The sequence below is a fragment of the Parasteatoda tepidariorum genome, chromosome 3, assembly GCF_043381705.1.
Source record: "Parasteatoda tepidariorum isolate YZ-2023 chromosome 3, CAS_Ptep_4.0, whole genome shotgun sequence".
In the NCBI taxonomy this organism is placed as follows: domain Eukaryota; kingdom Metazoa; phylum Arthropoda; class Arachnida; order Araneae; family Theridiidae; genus Parasteatoda; species Parasteatoda tepidariorum.
Window position 1 is genome coordinate 94,833,052 of NC_092206.1, and position 20,572 is coordinate 94,853,623.

The window sequence follows — 20,572 nt, forward strand, 5'->3', positions numbered from 1 at the left end:
CCCAAGCGACGGCTCGTTTTTTCGGATTGTACTGTCATACGATTTTCTAAACATCATTTAATCATTTCAAGTATTGATTTCGTATTTCAGGTGATATTTTATGTATTTTAAGTCTGTATTTCATGTATTATTCATAAAATTTTATATATTTTCTCTCTTAATTAAAAAAATCACTCTTCCCTCTGTTCCACATTAATATAATCGGAGAAGCGCTCTAATTGCACAACAAGTCAAAGCATACCGCTGGTTGAGAGTTGAAAGTTATGAGTTTGATCATGGTAACTGATTAAATAACTGGCATGATTAAATAACCGACAAGAAGCACGTTAAATTTGCTGTGTCTGAAAATCCTCTCTAGCTGGTTGTGGCGTGGAAATTTGGAGAGAGGGGTACCAGCAGGTATGCTGTCCACATTTTCTTGTGTGGTGAGTTGTTATTGATAATGTCAACTTTCATCTATGAAAAGGTACCCCACCATAGAATGGAGTTAAAATGTCTGATATATACTAGTGAATTGGAATTTTGTAGTGGTAGATTCTAAACGAGAATGGAATTTCGTGGCATTCCTAGGATGGACAAAAGAGTGATCCCAGAAAACGGGGTTATGTGATTGGCCATCAACACATTTATTTTATCATATAATAATTATTCCATATAACCATAGTTAAACCCGCTTGAGCCAAAGGAGTAAAATGTTAATAATGACATACGGGTAAACTTCGTAAGTCCTGATATTCATTCACGCGTCTTCCTAGTTTAAACGCAAAGGGATGTCTGCTTTAGAAAATTCTAAATGAAAGATGGTGCAGTAAAAGACACTGAGTCACGACAGGCAGACGACAAACGAAATGCGCTGAATCACACGTTTAAAAACTCAAACTTGTAGCGAGAATTAAAAAAGAAATAGTAAAATAAAAAATAAACAAAAATAACTGTCGCCCCAGACTCCTTTCGATCTACACCGCCATTTTCTAAATACAGCAGTTACTTTGGAATAGGTGGAGACAGGATGTAAACGGATAGAAGAAAGGAGAGAATGAGTTAAATATAAAAAAAAAAAACAGACCAAACACTGTTAATAAGAAAGAATAAATAAAATAAGAAAGTCAGGTAAACTAAAAATAAAAACTGGTAGGTGGCAAGACTGATGTTCCTTAAGTACTTTCACTGCGGTTTTGAAGGTAAAAAAAAAAATGGTGACGTAAAATTTGGAAGTGAAAGAACTTTTGGGGATTATTCAGGATGATGGAATGTTCGACGTGTGCCACGTGGAATTTTTCCGCAATTCATTCGGCGAGACTTTTAAGTAGCTGTGTAACAAAAGTGAATCGAGTTGGTGGTATTTACCGTTAAAGAGAGAAAAGAACATGACATTTTGAGAATTTAAAATAGTACAGCTTTGAAAGAATATATTTTAATTAGAAATATTAATAACAAAAATTAAAATTTTAATCACAACACAGCTTTTAGTTAACAATGTGCTGGGTTTATTTAAAAAGTAATGTCATTGAGTCAATTAAAAGTATTGTTGTTGTTGTAGGCCATTAAAGCATTGAGGATGCAATGCCGCTATCTATAGCCAAGAATTCGTCATCTGCCGCACCCATAGGTCACACCCGTTTATAAGGTGGACCCCTTCATTCATCCGCAGATCGAAATTTTGACCTGAACCAGAGAATGATCAATCTCTAATCCAGTACCCCAGAGGTATAATTTGCTATGGCAACACGGGGGACTTTGTAATCCTACAGATTTAACGTGCACCAGTCACCATTTACTACACGGTGAGTCTTCTGCTTGCTGGATTCAAACTCCTGTTCCCACGAACGTGAGTCCAGCGCCCTACCAACCAGGCTATCCTGCCCTATTAAGAGCATTAACTGATCACATTCACCTTTTGAGGGGCAGAAAAATTTTGACCAGAATTTTGGTCAAAAAGAGGCATAAAAACTGTTGTATGCAGAACCTATGAAGGAATTCGTTTTATCTTGCAAATTTTCTAATGACCTGATTGCTTATAAAAGGAAAACTAAAAAATTTTTTTGTGTTTATATATTTGTCAAAAATAAGAGGTTTTACCTAAGAGCAAAGAGTTAATGGTATTACAGTGTTACCAGCAAAATTTTCGTGAATCAAAAACCTCACAAAAGGCCTTTTCTAGAATGTGCTTTACAGCTTTCGAGCTAGATTCTTTGAGGTCAGTGCTTTGACTTTCCACTTGTCTCGAAGTGATGTCCGTCAAGAGCAGGAACAAGAAGTGAAATTAAAAAAAAATATATGTATAGTTAAAAAAGTGACGACTTTGGGTGATTTACGTAACATTTTGTTCTGCAGCGTAAAACTATGAGACTTAGAAATATTAATTTACGAAGGTGTGTAGAAAATGTACAGGGAGTACGTTGTATTAAAAAAAAAATTTAATATTTGGTCATTAGTTTTAGAATTATAATTTATTAAACTAGCAGTAAAAAAGTGCTATTTCTGTCTCACAACAGAGATGGAAATAATTTTAATGCCTCTGCTGCCTAATATTCTGAAATGTCCCGAAATCATGGATGGTGTTTTCAATATAAATGTAAACAGTAACCATCGCGAGCTCTTTACCTGCTGTATTTCTGTTTAAGAGGCTTAAGGCCTGTATACACGGTTCAATTTCTTGAATCCGAGAAATTGGACGGATTTCTCTGTCCAAGAAATTGGATGATTCGTTGCAACTATCGAAGTCCTTGAATGTCACTGATTCGTTGAAAGAAAAACTTGCGCATGCGCATTGTTCATATTCAACATTATAAAATAATACTTACATAAGTTTAAAATTACTAAATAAATTCAAATAAAGTCATAATAACACAAATAAACCGCAACAGATCAATTTATTTGGACTAAAATATATGAAAACAGACAACAAAATGACATAATTTGCTGCCTGCTTGTCGACGTCACAAAACCTAAGACGCTGATTGGTTAAGGGAGAAAAAACTTGGATAGAAAGAAGAACATGCTCTACTATCGTCCAAGAAGTTGGACCAAGTTCTTGGATGATTGTTTACACGATTCAAGCTCAAAGCAAAACAAGTTTCCATCAATATCAATCAATCTCTGTCCAAGAAATTGAATCGTCTAAACAGGTCTTTACTGCAGCTAATTCTGCAAGGCGATATTTTTAAGCAGATAATTTTGTTTTTAATAAAAGAAATAAATTATATAACTTTTGAGCTCAAATTCGCTGTATTTTATAAGATATAAATGATATTAAGAAATTCTGGTGAGTTTTAAGAATAAATTTGCTTTAGTTATTTATAGATGTATTGTTAAAAAAGGTGACATGGTTGCTAAATTTGAAAAGAACTCGTTTTTTTGGCAGTTCCGATTTGGTCACTTATTACTTGTTCAGTACTGTCTGTTCTTGTTGCAAGTCGTGCACCATCATACGTTAGTGTTAGCATATTGTTCGAGTAGCGAGATTAAGTTCGTTTTACAAATTATCATTCAGGTTTAAATTTCGAAATTGATATGTTGGCAATGCAAAAAGTGTCTTATAACGATTTTTTTTTTTTTTTTTTTTCAAATGATGATTCGCACGTTTTGAAATGACAGGTCTTCAAATCATGATTCTTATAAAGATTACTTTCTAAACTCAAATAATAAATCAGGTAACAAATACACGTATGCAGGAAATACAACATAAGGGAGTTCAGAACACAAGGATCACGCTGCAGGGTTGCCCCCCAAAAAATGGACGAAATAGTTGTTTTTAGTAGCCTAAAGCATAAAAATAGTTGCCGAAAACTACGAAGATAGTTGCCTAAATAAGAACAAAAATTCATCAAAAATATGACTAAATTTTGTTAATGACTTAATTGTCATATACCATGATCCATTTAGTCAAGTTGGTGGCAAATATGATAATTTTTATATAAACGTTAATGTTCTAGCACAATTTTCCCTTTTATCAATAATTTATCTAGGAAATACATATTATATACATATACACACATATATATTGTGAAAAGTGATTACTCAAATTCGAAATTCACGCATCGTAATATTGTATTAATTTATTTTTTTTTAAATCATGCGGAATTTCGAAACAATAACCATTAAAAAGGCGACCGAGAAACGAAATAGACTTACAAAGGCATCTGCAGATTGAACGAACTTAAAAGTGAAGACTCAAATTTGCAAATCAAAATTTTCAACATTTTTTATTTTTTAAGCAAAAAAAGTTCCGTGTGTTCGAAAGCTATCGTGGGTCGCAGATTTTGAACCCAATTTATGCTGAAAAAAACATCGCTAGGAGTACAGAAAAGTCTCCCAATGGTCTCCTCTTCCTGAAAATAGTTGCTTTTTTAGTCCTTTTAGTTAAAAAAAGTTGCCATAGTCCCCTCATACCAAAAATAGTCGCAAATACTTGCATTTTAGTCACATGTGGCAACCCTGCGTGAGCCAAATGGCTTCAAAATACACCGGAAACAATAACCCGGAAGTATAGTCAGTAAAAAGCTTACAGCGCACCCTAGTGTAGAAAACTCTCCATATTTACGGTGGTTCGTTTGATTTAATAGCTGCCGGACAGATTTTAAGTTATTACTAAAATTCATTACATAAAGAACTTAGGGAATATCGCGGACATTTATTGAAAATGGTTAAAATTTCAATCAAAGTACATTCCCGCGGGCAACAGCTAGACGAAGAAAAAGAATTTTAAAACCGATTTCACATTAAATTTGAACAAGGATTATTTTTAGATGCTTCATTGCTGCGTGAAATAAAGCAATTAATAAAATTATTTTCATTATAGGTTGTAAAGACATTTTCATCTCATATCATTTCGAAGGAAAAACCAGTAAGAGGATAAGAAAATTTAAAATTTAAACATGAATTCTTAACTGCAAAAATAAATTATGGCTTACCTGGTGTTGTTTGGTATGCGCTTTTACTTTGGAATCTTCAGTGGTGGTCAGTGGTTATCTGCTTAATCTAACCTGTAAAAATAAAGGAGCTTATTATCATTTGGACTGATCCATTTTTCAACACAAAAGACATTTTGCATTTTTTTTTAGAAAAAATTTTGATTGTTCAGTATTGTACATTTATAAGCCTATTTCTAAAATTCGGGACAGCATGCTTCAGATGAGATAATTTTAATTCTTTCTTGTAAATTTTGGTTTGAGTTTTCTATAAAATTAAAAAAGAAAAAGTTCTGGTGGTTATGTTATACAAATGAAGATAGATTATATTTTACGCTACGTACAAACAAAGCAAAATAATCTAAACAAAGCACAAATAAAGACAGAATGGTAGACATAATGTAGTTTCGGTTCTATAAACAAGAACCTTCCTCATTGTAAAAACACACACACACAAACAGCTCCTTGAAATTTTCGACTAATGAATTAATATTCCATTCCGTTTTCGCGCCCCTCTTTGTGCTTTATTCGCGTTGTTTTGCTTTATTAAATTTATACTCGTCTTCAATAGATTTCCAAAATCGAATTCTTCATGGCAAGATTATATAGTTTAAAATCATCACATTGCTTCATGTGTAAGAATCTTTAACAATGGTTTTTTATTTTTATTTTCCTTGGCGACAGAGCTTCGAAGTACCTTACACTTTGGTCAAAGCTATAATTTGAAACAATAAATGCCATCGTACCATGAAGATAAATCTGATGCTTAGAACAGACAAATAACTTGAATATTTAAAAAACTATTAAGCTTTTTTTAAAAATCAACAATTTGGCGACATTTTTCTTCGTAGATTAAAAATATCAAAATCAATGCTTCAGTCTCAATTTTTAAAAAATTTTATGAGCCCAGATAATGTAGCATTGGAGTAAGTTTTTGAACATTAATAAATTAGACCACAAACGCTTTTCATTTCCTTAAAACTGTGGCTTTTCACCATATTGACGTTTGCGATATTATCAAAATAAGCATAGAACGTTGGCTAAAGACAGGTTACACTTGATGTAGCAGTCATAATGATATATAATTCGCAAATAAGCGTCATGCATATCTTAGCATTTTTCAAGTACTCTTTTTTCGTAACAATTTAGTTTATTCAATACGAACGTTTACGAACATCTTAAACGGGGTTCTTCAAACTATACTACTCATCGTACGTTTGGCGAACTTTTTACGATTCTTAATAATTTTTTTTGTCCTAACTTATATTTTCAATACTTTTTGTCATCCGCAACCAATGAACAAAATGGTTTAAATATATTAATTCATAAGCAAACAAAATATTAATAATAATAATTTATAAAATAATTCGGCTTGATTCACAATTCTTACTTAGGGTACCGTCCTTGTTAACTCTGTTTTTCGAAGCTCTATCGTCATGGAAAATTAAAAAAAGCCTAAGCCTTACACTCAAAGCAATGCGATGATCTTAAATTATATACTATATCATCTTGAGGTAAAGAATTATCTGGGCTTTAGAACAGACAAATAATTTAAATGTTTTTAAGGTTATTAAATTTTCTCAAAAATCGCCAATTTGGCGACATTTTTCCACCTAGAGGAAAATTATCCAAATCACCTCAGTTTTTGTAAATTTTTATGAGTCCAGCTAATGCAGCATTGGAAGTAAGTTTTTAAGTATTAAAAATTAGACCAAAAACGTTTTACAATTTTGCAAAGCTGTGGCTTTTCTCCATATTGACGTTTTGTGCCATTTTCAAAATAAGCAGAGACAGCTCTGGCTTTAGATAGGCTAAATTTGACCTAACGGTCATGAGTAACAATTGCAAACTCACAGCAGTTTTAAAAAACAGCATATTATTCGCAAAAACGCACCATTTCATATTACGACGGATCCTTCGAAAACAGCCTTAAATAATTATATTATTCAAAAAATCACAATTTTCCAATTTTATTTATTATTTAAAGTTGAAATTTTATGATTGTTGGATTTAAAACTATCCGATTTAAATTTTATTTAATATTTTTTTCACTGTTAACTGTGCTGCATTTCTAGCTCAGTCATTTAGTACAAAACACCATTTCAATTTTTACTTTACCAAAAGTGAATGCATTTAAAATAAGCATAAAAAGAGCAGTTCTTGAATCTATGTCGATGAAAATAATCAAGCAATTCAACACTACATTTAGCAAATTCAATTTGTCAGTTTTCATTTGTATTGGAATTGAATATAAAACACGTATCTATTTAATCGAAATGAATTATTCAATATGCTTAAACTCTCTGCGGATATACTTATCTCGGAACAAAAAGTTAATACCAAACATTCGTAATGAAATTCGATAAGGAATGCAAAATAAGTAAATAAAAAAAAGTATTTTTTAATTAACATCTCGCATTCAAATAAAGAATTCAATATTAAATGTTATTATTATTTTTTTATTCTTTAAAAATTAATTGGATTGGCAAGATTTTGTTCGAAATGCAAAATAAAAGAAATTGAGAATTGACATTATTTGAAAATGGCTTTAAAGGCAACTGACTTCAAACTTTGATTTAGAAGCAAACAAACAAGTAAAGAAAATCGTTTGGGATATATATTATATATTCTATTGCAATTCTATTTGATGAGCGGACATTCCTTTTAATGAACGGATCTTCCGTTAATGAAATTATCATTGAGAAGAAGAACACTCTATAGAACGAGGGGGAAGTCTTCAAGAAGAAATTGGAAGTGGCAGAAATCGAATGCGTGTCTTCTTATTTTCATTCCCTTCGTAAAAGAATATGTACTGAGTTTGTTAATGAGTGAATTTGCATAATCGTCTTTTCTTATTGCTTGTTCTGATGGGAAACCCTTATTCTAATTGTATGCCACCAGTTTTTATTGTTCTCTTTTCTTTAAAAAAAATATAGATGAAGTTTATTTTATTAAATCTGATTTTTTATTTTATTTTTATTCTTTGGATGACCCCAGTAGCAAAATTTACTGAGTCTATCTTCAGCTCTATCTTAAAAAACTGAAATTTGTCTATGACATCATAAATCTAGTCATGGAAAACTCCCAGCACAGTAACAAGTGTTGCAAAATTACGTAGCAACTGTAGAACGTTTTTAAAAAAAGGTTAAAAAAAAAAAAAAAAAAAAAAAAAGAGCAACAAATGGAGGAAAAAATTGATAGCAGAGTATGGTCTACGTCTACAAAGGGAGGGAAAAAATTTTCTATCTTCATTTATGAAAAATAACCGTCTTATTTTAATGCTTGTTCTGGTGGGAAACTGTATGCCGCCAGTTTTTACTGTTCTTCTTTCTTTTAAAAAATAATAAATGAAGTTTATTTCAATAAATCTGATTTTTTGTGTTATTTTTCGATGACCCCAGTAACAAAATTTACAGAGTCAAGCAACAGTTCTATCTTAAAAAATTTAAATTTGTCTGTGGCTTTATAAACCCAGTATTGGAAAACTCCCAGCACAGCAACGGACGATACTGATTACCACTGCAACTGCAGATTCTTATTTTCAAAAAAGAAAAAAAAAGACAACAAAAGAGGGAAAAAAATTTCTTATTTATGAAAAATAACCGTCTTTTCTTATTACTTGTTCTGACGGAAAGTCCTTATTCTAATTGTATGCCACCAGTTTATATTGTTCTTCTTTCTTTTAAAAAAATATAAATGAAGTTTATTTTAATAAATTTGACTTTTTGTTTTAATTTTTGAAAACCCCAGAAACAAAATTTACATTTTGTTGCTTTATAAACCCAAAATTACCAGCACAACAGCGAGTTCTACAGATTAACACAGTAACTGCAGAAAGACAACAAATGGAGAAAAAATTGTTAGAACAGAAAACTCTGAACAAGTAAAAATTAATAATAGCATGAAAAGAGCATTTTTCTATCTTCATTTATGAAAAATAAAAATGATTTCCATATTTTCTTTTAATTTGTTACTGAAAAAAAAAAGTTTATTTCGCTAGGTATTGTTTTATTTGTCTGCTAAGTACCAGTAAAGGTATTCTAATGAATTTAATTTGTAGAAGATTTATTAAGAACATAACAGAACACCATAAATTGCTATTCTGTTATTTCCCTTAGAATGAAAAGATTTTATTTTAATATTATCATCTGAAAATTCATTCTTTCTTTCTAATTTCTTTATTTGCCTCTGTACAAGCATCTGTTATACTTTTTATTTTAGTTTGGACAATTTGCAAAAAATGATTGTATAAAATTCAAATTAAATTTTAACAACAGAAAGTGTTTGTGTATAACTTTATTAAATTTAAAATTTGAAAATTGTACGAAATCTATGTTAGATTAGGCTTAACAAAGTAATAATAAAATTTGAAATGTTATGTTAGTCAAGTTATAAAATTTGACAAAAATAGTAATCACAGGTAACAGTTCCTTTCAAACAAGTTCTGGGAGTTCTGCAAATAAGCATTTCTAAATTGCCGCTTTTGAAACATTCGTTATTTAGAATGCACTTCTCTGCCTTTTTGTTATAATAGATGGAAACATGGTACAAAATTTATTAAAAAAAACTGCCCTAAAACTTCAATAAATTAATGATTGAAAACGCTTTTACACCTTACATTAAAAAACTTCATTTGACAAAAAATAATTTAAAAAAATATGGGCGTTTGTATTCATTTGTAATGGTTAAAAAAAATATTAATAATAATTGACTTGTTAAACTTGATGAGAGCGATAACATCTACAATGTTTCAAAGAAGAGACAATTGTGTAAGCAATCATTTCTAAATTCTCGCTCTTGAAACATTAGTTATTTAGAATACACGTTTTATATTTTAAAATATTTAAATATTGACAGTTGGTTTAAAATTGATTAAAGCAATTAAAATTTGTATAAATTATTGTTGAAATTAATGAAAATGTATGTACAATGAATATTGAAAGCTCTTTATTGAAAATACTATAAAAAAAGCAATGTTTGTTAAACAGTATCATTTTGCACAAGAAGAGTAAAATTACTGAACTTAACGAAAACATTAACCACGGATAACAGTAGAAGTGACAATTATGCTCGTAAACATTTCTGAATTGTCGCTCTTGATTAGTTCTGTGACAATAGTGACATAGATAGAGAATGCACAGATTTTGTTTTTCTCTTATAATCGATGTTATATTGACAATTAGTACAAAATTGTTTTTTTAAGGTATCTTACTAGCATAGAAACACGATTTTAGGCAAAATTTTTGAAATTGAGTTTATTATACATTTAGAATCCCTGTACTCTTAGTTTTCTAAAAAAATTTTACTTTTGTTTTTACTCTAATTATTTAAAAAGTTATAACAGTTTTTGTGCAAGGTGATAACAGTGGATAGGCTAGTGATTTTAAGTCTTGAAGTGTGTTTACCTCAAAATCACAAAATCAAGTTTTTTTCCCATTTTGCACCTCTTTAAACACGATATCTCATGTTGTTTTAAAAATAATTGGCTAAAATTTTTTTATGAGTGTTTATGATTATAGCACACGTTTTGAACAACAGACTTAAGAGAAACAAATAGAATTCCATTTTTTAGGCATGTTTTCGGCAAAGCCAAGTGTGTAAATTCTTAAAAATTTGCTTTTTTACTACTTTGATCCCTAACTCAATAGTGTATGCACTTGTTTTTAAGATAATAGTTCAAAACATAGTTAATAGCTCTAAAAGTCAAATCCTCAAAGGTTTTTTTGTTTCTGGTGACAGAAATATTTTTACAGTGTTAAGCATATATGCAAAAAAAATGGCTCATTTTTAAGTAAAAATGGTCGTATAACAAGAAAATTATAATAATGATAATTGCTTTTGCTATTTTTATAAGCTTATACACATAATAAAGCAAATAAACTAGCGTTTTAACATTTTATACTAATATTTAAAAAAAAAAAATAGTTGTCGAAACTAGTCGGATACCTTAAAAAATAATTAATAAGAAATTTTATTACATAAATTAGAATGAATGAAAATACATAAAATAAAAAAAAATATCGATTTGTAATGTCCTCAAAAAGGATTCAATTATCAAACTTGATGTAAATAATCAAAGATAACAGTTCCTTCTTAGCGTGTTTCAAGAACAAGACTAGTTGTAAGCAAATTTTTCTAAATTACCGCTCTCGATTTGTTCTCTCTTACAAGAATAGTTATTTAAAATAATGTTTTGCAATTTTTATAATACATATTATTGTTATTTAGAAGAAAATTGATTTTAAAAAAAACAATGAATCAAAATTCACAAATATACCGATGAAATGACTGAAAATTCTACATGAATTAAAAATAAAATTGTGAGTAATAACAATTCGTAACGTGATAAAAAAAAAGATCCTATTATCAAGCTTGACGAAAATTATAATCAAAAATAACTTTTATTTTTAAACAAGCTTCAAAGAAAAGACAGTTGTAAGTAAGCGTTCCTAAATAACCTTTCTTAATGCTTAAGCTTACAACAATAATTAGAATACTAAGTTTGAATTTTTCTCAAAAAATAAGTTACCGATAAGTGGTACAACATGGACTTGAAAAAATAAAAAATCAATATCTTATTAAAATAAATAAAAATTAATTCCCTGTACAGAAAAAGCGCAATAAGCATTTGAGGTAAAAACTAAATCAACAACCTACAATAATCTACAAAGTAATTAAAATTATTCTCTTATTTTATTAAAATGAAATTGAAAGTAAAAAGACACATTTTTCTAAAAATTCGACCTGTATGGCCTCTAAGCTTCAAAAAGCCTCCTTCTTAAACCAAGTGTGAGTAAATTTCCTAATAAAATTAATTTTTAAATAAACAAATAAAACAGTAACTGAGGTTGAGAGAAACACAATAGCAATGTCACATCTCCCCCCCCCCTCAGCCTCCCTTCATCAAATGTCTTCCGGCTTGTTAAAAGGAATGTGAGAAGACAGCGTCAACCCTTTCTTAGCCAATCAGAAGAGTGCTGCCCGTGACCTCAAAATTCTTTCTTACAACCGTTCATCTTTGCTAAATATGAATGAACGTATTATTACTACACACTTCCTTTTTTATCAATGAAAATATATCATCTGTCTGGATATTTTTGATTCTTCTGCTCGCGGTTTTTACGAGGGTCAACCTTGCTCGTTCAGAAGAAAAACCACTTCGAGGTTGCCATGAAAATAAAAAAGTTCGAACTTGGAATAAAACCGGCGGACATTCCGTGTTAAATCACGTGTACAATTATTGTTCTTTTTTTTTCTTTAAATTTTTTTTCTTCTGAGTTTAAGCGAAATATGGTAAAAAACATTCCGGGATGATTTAGACCGAGATAATGCGTTTGACCTTACGAATGGAATGTGATAAAAAGAACAACTGGCTGTGAAAATTATGGTTCGCAATATAATTCTTCATCCACATTCTTAAAACAACAATTCATACACATAATGGATTTTCTTAATTAATATAAAAATATTTATGATGAGAAATTATAAAACTCATTATCCTTGATCAACACAAAAAAAAATAAACTAGTACATGAACCTGACTTTCATCTAACTGGAGTTAGGCAAATTATTCAGACGCAAACTTCGAATTCTGATTATTTTCTTTAACTCTAATACTACTCAAAACTTCTAAATCAGCAATTCCCGATTTTTTTCGACTCAAATGATCAACCCTAAATGATCGACTCTAAATGATCGACCTACATTTGGCGGAATCCTTAGACTTAAATAAATTTCACTCTCAACCGCGAGCATGTTGATCAATGAAATACTATTAATTATTTTAAAAATATTTAAATATTAAAATTTTTTTAATAATTTTAAAAATATTGAATGCTTTAAATTTTATTTATTATTTTAAAAACATTTAATGATTGAAATCTATATAATTAATTTGAAAATATTTAATGAATGAATGAAGAATAAAATTTTTTCATTGTATCGTCTTACCAATACCAATCACTAAATTGGATTTTATGTCAAACATTAGAATTTACAGGTCTGGAACGGAATCTAGCCTAGTTCCAATTTGATTTCAATGTTTGCTTAAACTAAAATGTGGATTTCGTTGGAGAGAAAAAATTATTGAAAATGGTAATTAGAGAAACATATTTCTTCGTTGTTGAATTTGGTTATTTGTATTCGTTATTATTATATCTAGTGCTAGTTCTTCATAAATGCATGTACTTTTTATATAAGTGGTCGGAATCTATCCAGTGGTCGGAAAACTACATCATTTTTATAGTTTACTACAACTACTTTGTTACAAATGTAGTTAACTACTATTTTTAATTGTGGTGACTACAAACTACTTTGGAATTTATTAACTACTTAAAGGAGACGAACTTTGCTGGAGAACACTTTAATTTACACTTTTGTTCAAAATGGTTTTGAATGAGAAATTGACTTACATTAAATGTACGGGAATAAATTAAGAATTATTTATTTATGTTTAAATGAGCCAGTTTGTTATTTCAAAACATTTTTTTAGAATTTGTTCATTTAAACTTATTTGACAGCTGTATATTTTAATTAAAAAATGCAAAATTATCAAATTTTTAAAATTTTTTAATTGTTTAATACTCTTTCATTTCCTCTAAACATCGAAACAGTACATCAAATATACGCTCCCATCTTTTGAAATAACATTTCACGAGTCTGCATTCGTAAGTGAAAATGGGAGATTAATTAATTATTATCTATTTTTCGTAATGCTTAGTTTATATATTAGTTATACGCAATTTCTAGCAACGCTCAGCTGCAGCGGTAGGGTCATTTTCATTGCATCCGAACCCGCGAAGATTTCTGCCCATCAAAATCGAAAAATGAGTTGCATTTAACTATTCTAAGCTAACGTTAAAAGTAGTTGACAGGAATCACTACAAACTACTAGTTTTTTGTATCGCACTAATCACTACACTACTTCTTTCAAAAAAGTAGCACACTACACTACAAACTACGAAAAAAAGTAGCAGCTACAGTAGTTACACTACTTGTAGTGCATTACCTCCGACCGCTGGTCCTATCAATATAAATACAGTACAGAACCCGTAATCCGGAAATCAGAAAACCAAAAAACCGGAACGAAATTCGATAAATTTTCCCGCCATTTTTAAATTGTTTTTTTTTCCTCATAAGATTTTAGGATTTTTCTTTCTTTTTTGAAAGATGTTCACCTTACCATCATTTTGGAAATAATCATTAGTGTATTACTTCATCGTTTTTTCCTCTTTTTAAGATTATTTCCAAAAAAAAATGTTTTTTTTAGTTGGATTTAACAATAAAAAAACGGCTTTTTGTAGCAATTCAGAAAACCGGAAAAATCAGTTATCCGGAATAGCGATGGTCCCGATCGTTCCGGATAATCGGTTCCCTACTGTATATACACATTTTTTAATTTTGCTTTTGTCCCTTCACAAGCATTTAGTTAAAAAATTTCATAATTTAACGAGAATAATGGAAAAATTAGTCGGATATAAATATAACTAAAGGGTTCAAAAATCCTAAACGGTTAAAAAGAAAAAAGTTTCAACTCTCGGAACCCCTGTTGCCTTTCCACGGAACCTTCGGGTTCCGCGAACACCATTTAACCACTGTTCTAGACCAGCGGTTCTTAACCTATGGGTCGCGACCCAAAATTGGGTCGCGAAGCATATTTCTTGGGTCGCGCTGAGTCGAACCAAAAAAGTTAGTAGTACACCAAATAATTAGTAATACCAACAGCGTTTGGATGCACCAAGTAGTAGTGGTTTTATAAATTCTGCCAAACAAGCTACACTTGCTTCTTTTCATGTGGCTTGGCATATTGCAAGACAAAAGAAACCCCATAATATTTGCTGAAAAACTTATAAAACCTGCTGCCATTGACATGGCACATATCATGTGCGGAGATGAAAGTTCAAAGAAATTACAAAAGATACCATTATCAAATGATACAATTCGTTTACGAATTAATGATATGTCATTTGATATTAAGAATTAACTTATTTCTGCTATAAAAATTGGTGGTTTATTTAGTATTCAACTGGATGAAACGACAGATGTAAGTAAAGATGCTCAACTCATGGTTTACGTGCGGTATCCAGGTTTAACAGATATACAGGAGGACATTTTATTTTGCAAACCAATGTCAACAACAACTAGAGGTGAAGATATTTTTCTTATGGTCGATTCGTTTTTTAAAGAAGAAGGATTAAATTGGAATCAGTGTTTCAGTATTTGCACCGACGGTGCAGCTGCCATGACAGCATCTCAAAAGGGATTTTCGACAAGAGCAAAACAAATGAATCCACAAATTATATCGATTCATTGTTTGTTACATAGACAAAATCTTGCTTCAAAAAAATTATCACCCGAATTATGTATCGTTTTGGATGAAATTGTTGCGGTAGTCAATTTTATCAAATCAAGAGCTCTTAACTGTAGAATTTTCCGCGAACTGTGTTTCGAATCTGGTGCAGAATACGAACATTTATTATATTATTCTGAAGTTAGATGGCTGTCCCGGGGCAAAGTTGTTCAAAGAGTATTATCATTACGGACAGAAGTCGAATTATTTTTGAGAGAAAAGAAACACCCATTAGCATCTAAATTCTCCGAGTTGAAGTGGATTACTCAAGTTGCTTATTTGTCAGATATTTTATTTGAAATAAATAATCTAAATACGTCTATGCAAGGACGTAATCATACTATTATTGAATTAACTGAAAAAATTACATGTTTTAAAAATAAACTCAAATTATGGAGAAATAAGGTTGAAGTAAAGAAACTTGCTTCATTCCCGACTCTTAATTTACTTGTTGAAGACAATAATATTGATATCACAGATTTTGAAATACAGAAAATTATTATTAATCATTTAGAAAAACTAATAGCAGACTTTGATCGATATTTCCCTGCAGACGATGTTTTCAAATATAATTGGGTTCGAATGCCATTTAATTTTGATGTAAGTGATTTGCATGAGGAATTTGTTAATATTAATCAATTTCAAGAACAATTAATAGAAATACAAAGTGACCAAGCACTTCGATACAATTTCTACAAAAACACTGAATCTTTATGTGCTTTCTGGTTAAAATTAAAAACCGAAAAGCCAATAATTGTTAAAGAAGCCCTAAAAGTATTATTGCCCTTTTCAACAACATATATGTGTGAGGCTGGTTTTTCGGCTCTGTGTGTAATCAAAAACAATTACCGGAACAAGTTAAATCCTGAAATAGATATAAGGTGCTCCTTGACAAGCATTCAACCGAGGTTTGAAGATCTTTCAAAATGTATTCAAGCACAAGGTTCTCATTAAAACTGTATGACTTGCATTTAAAATTTAAAAGACTTAACATATGTATTGATATTTCTTTTTTTTTTGGAATAAGTTAAAATGTCAATTATTTTCAAAAAGTTATAAATATATTTTAATTTGGTCAATAAAAATTATTAAAAACACTTGATTATTAATTAAATTTTCCTTGGATCGAAAAGTACTTTTGTTTATCTTTATTATTAAAAAAATAAATAAAAAATTTATAAGTTAAAAAAAATCATCATCGTAGGATTGAAGATTTTTTAAAAATATGATCTAAAATAAAGCAATGAAAAAATTTTGACTTTTGTTTGGTCGCGACATGAACATATTTCTCAAATTTGGGTCGCGGCTTAAAAAGGTTAAGAACCACTGTTCTAGACCACTATGTGGTCTTGTTCCTGTCCTCCTAAGATTAAATAACGTCCCTTTCGCACAGACAGAGCCGCGAATGAAAAATAATGGTCGCTGAGGATTGAAGAATTACCTCTGTTCTGAAATAAAAGGTAGAGAGTAGTGAAAAATCACAATTATCGAATTAGTGCCAAATTAATTCTCTAAGATTTATTATGTGTATTTCCGTTTGCAGGGACGCACCTCCTACATAACGATTCTTTTAAACAAACAGACCCCACAGGGCCTTGGATCCATATTAACGCCCTTACAGCTGCCCAAAAAGGGCAGACGGGCATGTAAATTTGACGTAAATTGACGAAAAAATGAAATCTCCCCATCACGCCCTCCTTTCGTGGGATCTGAGAATTAAATCTACACTTAAAGATGGCTGACTAAATTAATATCGTAGAATAAATAAATCTTCCTACCTAATAAGAGTCGTCTGCTTTTAGGATTAAGCAGTTGGGAAGAGGGGGGGGGGATATTATGGCTAATTCGAATATCACGAAGTAAAAGAATCAAGAATTCCGCCTCACAAATTGCGCGTTATAGCAGGATTTGTTAGAGGAAGAATTACAAATTGGGTAAGAAGTTAAAATATAATAGGATTTGTACAACTGAATCGAGGTTTTGTCAAATGTATATTTCGCTTGAGCTGAAGTGATATCTTTCGGTTAACTTGAATTTGAAAAAAAAAATGAATAAATTCACGGAAAAGTTACGACACAGAAAAAGCACTGAATTGGGTATAATATAGCCTACGTCACAGGTTGTGTTGTTCCTACTAAATTTAACCCATGAACGGCATTTTCTGCGAGCCTAACTTCAAGCCACAAATAAACAAACGAAGTGTTCGATCGTTTAAATAGCTGCTCGCCAGATTTTATTGCATTATAAAGAAAAGTTATTGAAACGAAATACAACTAAATAAACAACAACAACTAAAACAAATAACAACAACTACTAATAACAATAACTAAATAAACAACAACTAAATTCCATTCGTTTAGCATTGCGTCATATGTTGTTCCTACTAAATCGAAGTAGTTGTGTTTTTTTCATATTATACCCAATTAGGTTTTTTTACAAGAAGGCTACAATTAGCATGTGTAGAGCTTAATATTTTTTTCTGCCTGTCCATTGAATAAGTCGGTTATTTATGAAAAATGTTTTCTGTTAGCAGATTTCATGGGGGTTGTTATAATTTTTAGTTTTCATGTTCTTAAATTCACAAAAATGCTGTGGAGACGAAGGGAAAGAAAAATTTGCCCGAGTTCGACTTCGGTTAGTTAAAAGTTAAATACTATTTCTCTGTAAACGAAAAAAAAAAATGGTTTGATTTTTTGGAAATTCTTTAGACAAAAATGTAACATTAAGTAAACAAAAAATATTACTGGTGAATCAGCCAATCAGGATCGATACACACAATGACGTCATTTGCAGGTATCGAATTTATGAATATTTACTAAACTATTCTTTATTGCTTACATTGTAAGAATCATAAAATTTCAGGCTAATAAAAGTAATAAAAACCAGTACAACAAGATCAATTAAAAAAAAGCAGAAACGACGGAAATATCCCGGTCATTTGATTTATATTGTTGACACTTATTAAAAAAAAAAAAAAAAAAAAAAAACTCTTTTTATAAAAACAACAGATTTGTTTTGAATATTTTTCAAATTAACGAGATTGACAGTTCACATAAAGTCTCGATAAAATTCAGATTAAGAAATTAAATTAAATCTGCTATAAGAAAACATAATACAAAGCAATGATAATTAATTCTCTAAAACAAATTAGTTTAATTCGTTCTTTTGAAATCAAATAACCTTTTAACGATTAACGAATTTAATTTACAAACTGGATCTAAGTTTTAAGAAAAATTATTAGCACTAGCGTTTTTAAGACACCAAAGTTATGATCTAGTTCAACCTTGTTCCAGAATAACAGAATCTATTAAACTGTATCATCACATTACGAACATTTACCTCGGGGGTTTAAACTTAGAGTGAAACCCTCAACGCCTCAGGAATACAAAAAGACCTATTGATATGTAGTTTTTTTTATAATTGTTTTACTCAATTTCAATTGATTGAGAGTGCTTTTTACTTTAATTGTACTTAAAAAACTAGAAATTTATAATTTAAACTTGATAACTACTTATATAAATATTTTCCCGAGTTTTGATGGATATTTTATTAAAAAAATATATAGAGATTGTTTGCATTTTAATTTATATTATAAAATCAACTTAAATGATTATTAAGTGGCTCGCTTTTAAATGATGTTATTTTTTCCTGCTAAAATGCCTCAGAAAATCGCATAAAGGATATGAAATTAACTGAGAATAATTTCGTTGTTAATTCAACACAAATTGAGAAAGAAAAAAAATCAAATGGAATAATTCAAACTGAAATATTCAAATCACAAGTTTAAACTCAAGATATACCATTTCGCATGATTTGTTCATGAAATACCAGTTACTATAAAATTTTAAATCTAAGGATATCGGATGCTTCACGCTGTTATAAAGCACCGGAATCACCAATTAAATGCTATGGTAACGGCGTAACAGCGAATCACGATTTGGGAATAATGCGGTGTTGAACCGTTGTTTGAAAACAAAAGATCCTGTCTGTTTTCTTTCTACCATAAATCTAAAAACAGAGTATCTTTTGGAAAGATCTCCGAATTCGTTATCTAGAAGATATCGAAAGAAATAGTCAGTTCTGCGGGTGGTAGGTTAGAAGCTCAGTTACGAAAGTCACCTGCTTTTCTTTGGCAGGTGTTGGGAAAAACCTGCAAAGTCTTATCCGAATAATTGCGGATATATTAGACATTTTGGCCACAAAAAAAAAGAACTTTTTCAATCATAAATATTTTTATACACAGTTATCTAAATTCATTTATTACACTAATCGTTTTAACTTAACAGTTAAAATTACTTTATGGTGGACAACATCATTTGAATGCATCCTTAAATCTACAAAGGGGGGCAATTATCAGGTTAGAAACAACGTCCTCAATTTTCCTGATAACGAAAAATTTTGTTGCTGATAAAAAAAAAATTCTATTTTTATTTATTTTTTTTATCGATTTTTTTTGGGAGGCCCAAATGATGTTTAGGCACATTCTGAACAAAATCTTACGCGACTAGATTATATGAAGCAAAATTAACAGTTAATACCGGTCACAGGGAGACCAATTATAAAAAAGATGTGATTTAAAAATTGTCTGCTTGTTGAAACTCGCACTGAGAAAAAGCATGGTCAAAATTACCAAAATATGGTAAAATTTACCGTGTTTCGGGTTCTATTTAAAATGTCGATGTATACTTATTATATAAATACATATAATATTTCTCAAATTGTCAAATATTTTTCTAAGAAGCATTCTTCATATACTCCTTTTTCTCTAAATATTTTAAGAAATACGAAACCTAGCGAACTTTTATTTATTTATTTAAAAAAAAAAAAACAATTATCCTGTATTATTTGAAGTTATAAGATTTAATGTAAATATATTTCACGGAATGTTAATTGTGGGTAAAAAGTGCGACACTAAAGGTAAAACAAAACATGGCGGCCTTCTCAGAGAAATTTCAGTGAAATATCATATGAAACCTTACATATTTTGTTGGCATCCTGCAAGTAAATTACCACATCGTATCCACAAAAACTCTAAAAAGAATCTTTTTTCTTATTTTCACGGCTTTATTACTCTCTCCACTAACCAAGAATTTGAATATTTCAACATCTTGGGATTGGATGCTGTTCTGTTGCCACTCAACGCCACCAAAGTAATGGAAGTAAAAGAAGGTCATTGTTTATGGAATGTTCTCAAGGTAGGCCTAACTAGCGAAGGAGGTGGTTTTCATTATTTAATAAGGAAATGAAGAGAACCACACTTTTTGACGATGCCACTCAGAATTTCCCAACTTTCTTTTGTTTTCTTGACGCAATA

The 20,572-nt window shown here is 30.2% G+C and overlaps 1 long non-coding RNA gene across 1 annotated transcript in view; it reads right to left on the reverse strand.

The window, feature by feature from the left end:
* Positions 1 to 20,572, reverse strand: part of LOC122271986 (uncharacterized) — a 118,771-nt gene that overhangs the window by 42,096 nt on the left and 56,103 nt on the right. Inside the window, exon 3 of the long non-coding RNA XR_006226714.2 lies at positions 4,914 to 4,985. This is a non-coding gene — a long non-coding RNA (uncharacterized lncRNA). The remainder of the gene's footprint in view (positions 1 to 4,913; positions 4,986 to 20,572) is intronic.